Source organism: Macrobrachium rosenbergii, chromosome 54 (assembly GCF_040412425.1).
Source record: "Macrobrachium rosenbergii isolate ZJJX-2024 chromosome 54, ASM4041242v1, whole genome shotgun sequence".
Classification (NCBI taxonomy): Eukaryota; Metazoa; Arthropoda; class Malacostraca; order Decapoda; family Palaemonidae; genus Macrobrachium; species Macrobrachium rosenbergii.
This window is the reverse complement of record NC_089794.1, coordinates 4,496,866-4,507,500: the sequence shown is the minus strand read 5'-3', so window position 1 is coordinate 4,507,500 and position 10,635 is coordinate 4,496,866. Positions and strand designations below refer to the sequence as shown.

Here is a 10,635-nt window from a genome sequence, read left to right as displayed (position 1 = left end):
ATATATATATATATATATATATATATATATATATTTATTTATTTATTTATTTATGTATTATGTGTATGTATGTATGTATGTATATGTATGTATATATATATATATATATATATATATATATATATATATATATATATATATATATATATATATATATATATATATATATATATATATGTATATATATATATATATATATATATATATATATATATATATATATATATATATATATATATATATATATATATATATATACACATATATACGTATGTTTTTAGTTTGCCAATCACCTTCTTCTGGAACGCATAATAAGCACATAAAGCGTCAAATATAAGAAGGAAAAAATAAAAGAAATCAAATAAGAATCTAAATCCAGGGGTCCATCTACCTGGAGCAATTAGGACAGGACCAACGGCTACCCTTCCTTCAGGTGACTGTAATCTAATTTGTGACGCGAAAATTACGGGAAATTAGGATAAAAGACTGGCCGTTTCGGGGATTTACGGCTTTCCAGGAACCGAAAGGACCTTTTCCAGCAGCAGCTTCTCTCTATTTGTCGATGCGCATTCTAGTAAGAGAAAGAGATGGACCTGAGAAGGTGCAGCTTTTCTGGAAGAGAGGGAGAGCGACACCTTTAGGTAGCAGCGCGGATGTGGAGACTCGGCGTCTGAGTATTGCACACAATGTGCCTTGCGAGTCGCTGGAATCCAGCATGGATTGAATCCCGTAGATGGTTTCGGCTGCCGTATATTGTTTTTCGGTACTGAAATCCGAAATGGCTGAGGAGATCCATGACTTGTGCAATATGAGAATCCAGAATGGATGTGGAGATCCTGTTCAGGTACAATACCCACATTGTGTCTTAAGCACTACCTGAATCCGAAATAGTTGTGAGGAACCAATTAGAGGGCTTTGCCGGCAGTACGCCTGATCAGTACTTAAGGTTTGTCTGACATCTTTTATGCCTCATCAACATTGCTTTGAGCCTGGATCTTCATCAGTTCCTCTTTGCCTTTTCCTGCCTAACTGTCCTGTTCTTGAACTTGCCTTTGCTGCATGTTCAGCCTTTCTTCAAGAACAAATCTTTTGGGTCGGCCTGAGGAGTCTAGAATTGCCACTCAGTGGTCTGGTTAAGCAATATCAGTTATACGAAGTTGGAGAGCTGACGCCGATGGGGTGAAGGTGGGGACCACAGGGAACGGATTAGTCGATTAGAAGTATACATGCGGGAAGCAAAGCAACTGGGCTAATGTATTTAAAGGACACATATATGCATTTCATAGCTTCAATGCTTTAAGATGTTATCGTGGAAAGTTCGGTGCGAGATGGTACTGATGGAAGTCGTCAGTTGCAAAATCTTTGTATTCAGCAAATAGTTTGATTCCTCAGCTCTCTGGGCGAGAAGCTCAGCAATATTGGGGATCAGGTGATCTCCGGAGCGTTATGTATATTCGTGAGTACGTGCGTTACTTTGATCTAGATTATGCCAAAATCTGCCCTAAAAGTGAGTTTGATCGTTCATTAACGTGATAGAACTGCAGTTGTCCAGTCATAGCTTTGGAGTGGTTCCAGGCTTTGAAAATCGGCAGATAAGGTAGAGTCTCAAATCTCTGTTTTTATGGGAGAAAGTTGAACTTGTGATTTTTACCATGACTTTCTAATCATTTTGAACTTTTGAACTGGTGTGGGAAATTTAATATGAATATTCATACCTCTTTTATATTATTATTTTGTTGTGTTACGTTTGCCATATCTTGGCTATGCATTTTACACTTTCCATTATTGTGTTTTGTATTTCATATATTTCTGGGAGTTTTCTATCATGTTTAATTTTTTCGACAGATGTCTGTGGACTTGTGGTAGACTGTGGACTTGGGAGTTTGAGAAAAAGGACATGAAAATCATTTGCAATGTCAATCTCTTTATGTGGTAGACTGTTTTTTTTTTACATGACTTTTAGTTATTGATTTGTGAGTATGTGAGATTTTGGGCGTTTCCAGGCTATTAGCCATAATGAGACTTCTTTAATCAGAAGTGTTTTGCAGTTTAGAGTTTAGTTATCTGACTCGATAATTCATTTATTATGCATTTTAATCTTTGCTTTGTTTTATTCATTTCTTGTTGGGTTATTTGAATAATAAACCTATTTTTTGTAAGAACGATTGTGTTTCTTTAAATAGTCCATTTAATTGCTTTGGTGAGAATGAGTGAGGTCAGGGAGAGAGAGAGAGAGAGGGGAAAAAATGCGAGTGTGATCATGGGTTGAACCTTCATACGTCTTTTTCCTGAAGTAGATCGCTAAGATTACGCTATGTACACTTTCAAAAATAGTGTTGATTCTGTTCCCTGTAACAAATGTAACAAGGCAATGTAGAATGATGCGCCTATAGAAATGGGTCCGGAATGCTGATATCCTCAGCGGGAAAATGTTTACTGTGGGTACTAGATCCCGCGGGATAAACAAGTAATGTCTGGCCCATCAGAAGCTATGATATGAATAGTCTGGAAAAAAAAAATAGTGTAGACGTCCATATAAATCAGGGGCCTTAATTATAAAACAAGCATTTCCTTTAAAAGTATGACCCACTGAGGACATTAGCAAGTCTGACCCTATTGCCATGACGGGGTGGTGGTGCTGGAATCAGACACAGATCTGTCACGAAGTAACTTGAACTTGATTTAGTCTGTGCCGGAACTGAGGGACAGAACTTTCAGTGAATCAATGTGGAAACAAGTATGGACAGAATCAAGACGAATTTTCACAATTACACACTAATGCTGGATATGTGAATTCTAACATGAATTCAATTTGGGGACCTTTGTTGACGTAATATGAAATCGCTTTTTTTTTTTTAAGTCAAATCTGACGGTACAGATTGACTCAGTTTCACAAAAGAACGAACATTAATACGTAATGCAATACAAATGTAATATGAAGGGCCTTAACTTGTTAAATGCTTTTTGTTAGCTTTCATATATACTGCATATGTGTATGTAAATATATATATATATATATATATATATATATATATATATATATATATATATATATATATATATATATATATATATATATATATGTGTGTGTGTGTGTGTGTGTGTGTGTGTGTGTGTGTGTGTGTCTGTGTGTGTATACATATACACACACACACACACATATATATATATATATATATATATATATATATATATATATATATATATATATATAATATATAGATATATATAGAGATATATATATATATAGAGAGAGAGAGAGAGAGAGAGAGAGAGAGAGATATTATGCTTCCTAATTCAGCTTTGCTTTATATTGGTAATTGCAAATCGCACTGGAAATGCAAAATTTAAAGTCTTCATCTCAAGGCAATTCAAAATTATCGCTTTAATATTAAACATGTTTCAATCTTATTATTCAATAAACTCTAGGTACCAGAATGATCTTATATGATAAAATTACCCAGTCATTCAGAGTCTTTCGAAAAAGAAGTACAAATTAGCCCAACAAGGATCACTGAATCGCTAAAACTGAGATGCACAGAAGCAATACTAAAGAAATGAACAAAAATAACAAATAAATTTCCCCGTTTTATTGATCACTAGGGACACCCAAGGCCTTGCCAATGAAATAAAAAAAAAACTCAATGACTGCTCAAATGGCCTCTGCAATGCCGAGAGAGAGAGAGAGAGAGAGAGAGAGAGAGAGAGAGAGAGAGAGAGAGAGAGAGAGAGAGAGAGAGAGAGAGGCGAATGCGCGTGTGAGAGAGAGAGCGACTTTTGCAAGCCTTATCAGGATAATGGAAAATCACTTGAATGCACGTACAGAGTAAATGTAAGCTGAATTTTCAGTTTGGTGTTACGAAAGTTTTTGGGCAAGAGAGAGAGAGAGAGAGAGAGAGAGAGAGAGAGAGAGAGAGAGAGAGAGAGAGAGGGGCCGTTGGTTGAACAGAACCCGAACTTAGGGTACCAATCGCCAAGCAATCTCTCTCTCTCTCTCTCTCTCTCTCTCTCTGATGTTAGACTTCTAGAGTGCTGCTTCGGTTTATGTAAAGTTTGGCCTCTTTACATTAACATATTATATCTTGCCCAGACCGGATATCAGGAAGAGAATGATACTTCCGCCTCTTGAAAAAGGGGATTATGGTTAATAAGAATCACCCTGGGGCTGTTCATTTTCATAGAATAGCTGTTGGAAGAGGTGTCTCAATGGGTGTGTCGAAGAGGCCTGATAGAAGGAAGGAATTTCTAAAAAAAAAAAAAAAAAACTCTGTCATCTTATATAAAAAAAATTGAAAATGAAACAAAAAAAAATTTTTGACCAAAACCGTTTCACCTCAAAAATCTGAAATACCATAAACTTTTCTTAAGACCAATTTTTGGACAAAAATTACAAAAATTTTCTACCATTTCCAGAAAATTATAAATCTAAACCAACCAGTACTGAATGTTTTGAAAATTAATTTTTTTTTCAGGAAAAACACTGACAAAAATTGTTTTCCAAACACAAGAAATAGCATTCTTCTTATTATAGATCATTCTTGTCATTACAGGCAGATCAAGTTACCTGGCGAAACGAAATCATTAAAACTAAAACATACACAAACAAGAAAGACAGAAGATAAAAATAATAAAGAACAATAAAACTGGAACTGGGGCGTCCACTCGGAGTTTATTCTTGGCTCCCCTTCCTCTCTAATCTTATCAGGAATTCGAGGCAATGCTTAGGCCTGGTTTTATGCGCAGTCTGCTAGTCCATTCTGAGATGATTGCTTTCCTGTGTATGTGTGTGTGTGTGTGTGGGTGCGCGCGCGCGCGTTTGTACTAGGCATTTCCCTTCAATTTTTCTCTGCGAATATATATATATATATATATATATATATATATATATATATATATATATATATATATATATATATGTGTGTGTGTGTGTGTGTGTGTGTGTGTGTGTGTGTGTATGAGTGTGAAACAGAATTACGATCTATGAATGAGGAGGGTAATAAAAAGATGTGTGTGTATATGTATATATATATATGTATATATATATATATATATATATATATATATATATATATATATATATATATATATATATATATATATATATATATATATATATATATATATATATATATATATATATATATATATATATATATATATATATATATATACAAAAGTGTGTATATATCTTTATATATAAAATAATTTTATGACCCTCCTTCTCATTCTTAGTTCAAATCCTAACTACTGTGAGTGCCCTCATATTTCTCGGTCTGTGTTTTCACCCATTAGTACTTATTCTCTCTCGCTATCTCTCCTTCTCTTCTGCCCTTTGTTTCTGTTTGTATTTCCCTCTAAAGAGATAGTTGTAATACTTTCAGTGACAGTGGGAAGAACAGAGGTGGTAACAGTAGTACTGATAAAAGTAATATAAAAATAATGGGACTAACAGCCAAAGGAGACAAGAAAATAGGTCTTAGGGCTAAAAGCCGATGACATTACGAAAATGAACTCCACAACTCTGAACACTTATTCTTGCAAGAAGCATCACGTCAATACCCTGAATACTAGGAGAGCAGGGTCATTAGAACCCATGGGCCAAGAGATCAGGGCCATATAAACCAAAGGGACATGCGAGCAGGGCCACACCCAAAGGCCATAGGAACCCAATGGCCATAAGAATCCAAGGATCATGAGATTAGACATTAGGAATGGCCCTAATCGAACAGTGACACTTGACAGAGAATCCACTCATGGGCAATCCGTTACCAGAATCATACTTGTTATGCAGGGATGGGACACTGATACTTTTCGGCATTCTGACAATGTCCGAAATGGACGTGGGTGAGGACCCCACTCTATACATAATGCATTCCCTGCTTCCCTATTTATCTCTGCTATTTAGCGATGGCGGGGTGTACGCTAAGCGTCCCTCTGAACAAAGACCCCACTTCGAACTGCCTGGAATCCCTAGTAATGACCTCCCTACTTACTGCCTTCTTATCGATCCTTCCTGTTCAAATTACTTAAGTCCCTCCAATCCCCAAAGCTCTGAAATGATGCTGTATACTTAATACTTCTACACTTATCCATTCCCTATTAACAATAATTATATTTACAGTTACCCATTTACACAATTTATTTATCCTTTACCAAGTTACTTTCCTATGCCTGATTCCTGGCGCTTCTCCTTTTTTTCCTCTCCTTCTGTTTCCTCAACACTTAACCTCAAAATCCTGAATATCCCCTTCCTACTTATTCCCCAACCATATTCATTTCCCTTCCCCTTCCCCTTCCCCCTTCCGCCCCCTCTCCGGTCTCCCAGCCCCAAAGGACTAGCGAAATTACCGAAGGAGTATTAACAGGATGCAGAGCCATTCCTTAAGGCGGCAGCAGCTGTTTAGTGGATGAAGAAGAAGAATAAGAAGAAGAAGAAGAGCGTCTTGTTGTTTCTAGAGGATCGCTGAACCGAGAGAGAGAGAGAGAGAGAGAGAGAGAGAGAGAGAGAGAGAGAGAGAGAGAGAGAGAGAGAGGAATTTAGACGGTTGAAGGAAGCAAGAGAACGAATAATTAGGAGGCATTATGGGGACTAAGATGCAAAGGAGGCGGTAGGAGGCAAGAAGACGACATAGCAAGAGAGAAAAAAGTGAGAGATAGGAAGAGGAAGAAGAATTAGTATATAGAAGAAAGACGAAATCATGGGAGAATAAACAGAATGAGAAGAAATATTGGTAGAAAAATAAAGAAGAAAATATAAGTGGAAAAAAAACCCGAACGCTGAAGCAGTTCCGAGAAAAACGAGTGAGGAAAACATGGCTGAGAATTCCTCACCAAGGTAAGAGAGGAAGGACGAGGCACAGCTGGTCTCGAGTAGGGACATAACTCGTCCGACACGGGACTACAAATGGCGACAATATCCAGCAGGCGCTGCAGAAGACGCTGCAGAAGGCCTGGTAGTAGGTGGCGGGAGGAGAGAATGCCATTGATGTTGGCATAATCAGACTTCTTGGCCCCCACTTCACCCCCACCCCTCTCCCCAGACAGAGGACTTAAGGGCGCCGTGAAGTCCCCGAGGGGACATCACCCCCCTACAGGGAGGGGCCCCTACTCAAGTAGGATTATCGCTCGAGGACTTGCAAGCGCTCGAAGGGATTATGAAGACAACTGATGATGTGCCTTTATTTTTCCAAAGACAGAAAGTGACGGAGATGAAAGAAGAGATGGCGCTGTTTGGACAAAGATTGAAACACAAAATGGCCAGAGGAAAAGAAAAAAACGTTGCTTGCACAAAGAGATACTGGCTTTGCAAGGTCAAGGAAATGAAAATACAATATTTAAACAAAGACATACAAGTAACAAAGGAGATGAAACGAGATGAGGGTGTTCGCAAAATGAGAGCAAGATGCAGAATGACAGGAAATGAATGGGAAAATAACTGCTTTTTTACAAAGACGGAGAGAGAGAGAGAGAGAGAGAGAGAGAGAGAGAGAGAGAGAGAGAGAGAAACGATATGGAGACAAAAGAAATAGCAAAAGAGAGATATGAAATGTAGCGTGAAAAAGTTTGCTGCTTTGAAAGACAACGAATATTTATGGAGACTGACAAATATCCATAGAGAAGTTAAAAGAGGGAGAGAGAACAAAATACCGCGCATTTGCATACAAATGGACAACTCATGCTTAATAAACAAGCTTACATTCGTAAAAGATACCAAGATACATAAATATATATCCTTATATGCTCATAAAAATTAGTCAAATCACACTACAAAGGCAATTTAAACACGAGCTGTGGAATTAGAGCAGTCACGCATAATCACTGCATCATCAGCGTTTTCTTTCAAGGAGTTCCCGTTTTCTTTTAATTCCTATCAGTAACAATAATAAAAATTTAGTAGAAGGGCACGACTGTTTATCATTTCGACATCAACAAAAATGAACAAATGTGTTTAAAAAAACGCAGATTGTATCTATATGCTTACTTATAGCAGCAGTTGTAAATGAAAGCAAAGAAAATTGATACCCAGGTAAATCTTCCAAATATTTTCTGCACGTAAGCTACATGAACTTATTTAGTTCAAGTATTAACTTAAAAATCACCCCCACCCTCTCTCTCTCTCTCTCTCTCTCTCTCTCTCTCTCTCTCTCTCTCTCTCTCTCTCTCAACAACCTAGTTAGACCTGAATGTAACTTTCTCGCAGTAATAAAATTCTTGGGAGAATATGAAACATTGTATTATTTGGTTTTGTAGGAAAATCTGGCAATCAGTTTCTCACGACAGCTTCCTAGATGCTGGGAGGGAAACTTTCCACGCTATATTTGCTATCCGCGCGCTACAAATTATCAGTTACCACAGCTACATAAAGACAATTTTAAAAATGCTATCACTATAACATCCTTATTCAAATACCTTTCGGCATTCATAATTAAACAATTGGTGGGTGGCATGTACACATCGTTCATAGGCCTAGATCAGTTCGGTGGCTATCCTAATTATGGAACGTTTGAGATGACGCATACCTTCTAAGAATTGTTAACAAATTTTTCATCTGTTTCATCAAAGTAAAAGTATCGTTTGTTGGTGCAGCTTCTGGGAAGATTACATAACCAGGAATCATGTTCAGACCTTAGCTGTAAAAAAACATATCACTACTAAGCCTATGTTTACGACTGACCTCTTAATAAGAACACCCCACGTTGGTTCATTGGTCGCTTATGTGTTGGTTATTCAGCCTTCAACGTCCGCTGACGATACTGCAAGAGCTGACAATGCACCTACACGGTATGATCTAACTGGTGGCTCAGTGTCGGCAAGTGAGCCTCATGCTGCAGTTAAATGAAGCTGGCTTCATGCAAACAATCCACATTAGCAGTATGATTACTGTCTTCCGCACTGGGGGGAACATTTCATAGACACTTCCTAAACAGAATTTTGTTTTCATGTTTTTTTTTCCTTGCCATCGTGGATTATATAGTTAAAAAATAAATGTCTTTTACTAGTGTACGCCGAAATATTACGGAAAACCTGGTAGAATTCGACTGTTGGCACAATATTTCGGTAAAAACTTCAGGACATACACCACATACACTACTATGCCATTTACATTCCAGCGGCAGCCCCAGTCACAACGTGAAGTTCGTGAAGTAATCAGTAACTAGAAATGCAATTTCGATGGGCATGCACCATTAACCTTCTAACATTCGCAATAACTTTACCTTGCTTCAGTGTTATGTCGTCAGGAGCTGTTTCAATCTTAGACAGTCAATAATAACTGGTGATATTATCCATATAGCACCACTTTGTAGTTTGGTGTGCTACCACCAGGTAGGTGCTGCAAAGCCTCGCAGCAAATCTTAAAACCCGGGAAATCCTTGCGCACATTGTTTTGAAATTATAAGCGGAAACTGAACAGGCGCTTAGTGTCCTGCGATTTTTTTTTTTATTTGTTTATTATCTCCATAATGGTATGTTAAACAACTTATAATTGCAGAAATGGGTCCATGAAGTCTTCAAGAGACAATGGAATAACATTTCAAAGGTAAGCAAAGAATGTTCAAATTTATTCACCCAAAATTTTGTGTCATATTTTCAGCATTTTATTGTGACACATAAGTGCAGTGTTTATTTCAATTTTAAAATCACATCATTAATATCATATATGTAACATGATATAAATTACGAAATATTTTGCTCGTTGCTAATAATGCTTAGTAGGAAGTAGGCCTATAGGTTATACACAGGTTGTGTCACAAGGTCCGTGTTTAAAAAATGTAACTGTGATGCCATAAGGGACATCCGTATTTTATCGAACATTGAGAATTCGAATTCCTTGACGTAAGCAGGCCGGCAAGATACTGTCTGTGCCATCATTTATTTTTTTTAAGACATGTAAGGGAGCGTTAGACTTGTTGAAAAAAAAAACGCATTTTATCAAAAGTGGTTTGTCCGCGAAATTCCAAAACGTCACACTTGGCGGAGTATTTCAGGACGATGTAAACAAACTACATTCGATTCAGAGTAAAAATAGTTGTATTTTTCATGTGTAGCATATCCTGGTTTAATTTATGCACTCATAAAACTGTCTCATAGATTGGTATTAGCGAAAAAATAAAGTTTGGAAACCTATGCTAGATCTATGCCCGAAAACTACTCGTATATGATGAGATGCCATATCACTTCAGCCATATTCTAAGTAAAACTTAATTTTGAATGTATAAAAATAATTTCTCTGTGATAAAAGTTCTCGAGTCATAACGTCAAAATAAAAAAAAAACAAATTAATACAAGTTTTTAAGAATGGTAACAGCGAAGTAAAGAACCTTGGCCTAACAAATGCTAGGCCTATGCTTGTTGATTCGGCAGGTGTTTTCATTATTCGGTCCATTTAAGAACAATTTTATTTCTGAGAAGTCAAAACTATTTCCTTATAGTAGTCCTCATTCAGCCAATTTCTCTACGTATCGATCTCAAACTTAGAATAGAAAGAAATTACTTTGATAGCTTTTTCTGTCGTCGGCTGTTTTATAACGCCTTCCAATACTAAATAACATACAAATCAGAATGAAAAAATCTTTTCTTCATCTGCAATAACCTCAGAACAATAATAGTTGCATCTTATTTTGCATTATCATTACT

At 36.9% G+C, this 10,635-nt stretch overlaps 1 protein-coding gene across 4 annotated transcripts in view; it reads right to left on the bottom strand.

The window, feature by feature from the left end:
- Window positions 1-10,635, bottom strand: part of LOC136834738 (long-chain-fatty-acid--CoA ligase 4-like) — a 77,770-nt gene that overhangs the window by 12,722 nt on the left and 54,413 nt on the right. Inside the window, exon 1 of one of the 4 annotated variants that reach the window (XM_067097335.1) lies at window positions 9,216-9,362. The exons of the other annotated variants lie outside the window; for them this stretch is intronic. The gene's annotated coding sequence lies outside the window, so the exon portion shown is untranslated. Of the gene's footprint in view, window positions 1-9,215; window positions 9,363-10,635 lie in introns of those variants that run through there. 4 annotated transcript variants of the gene reach the window in all.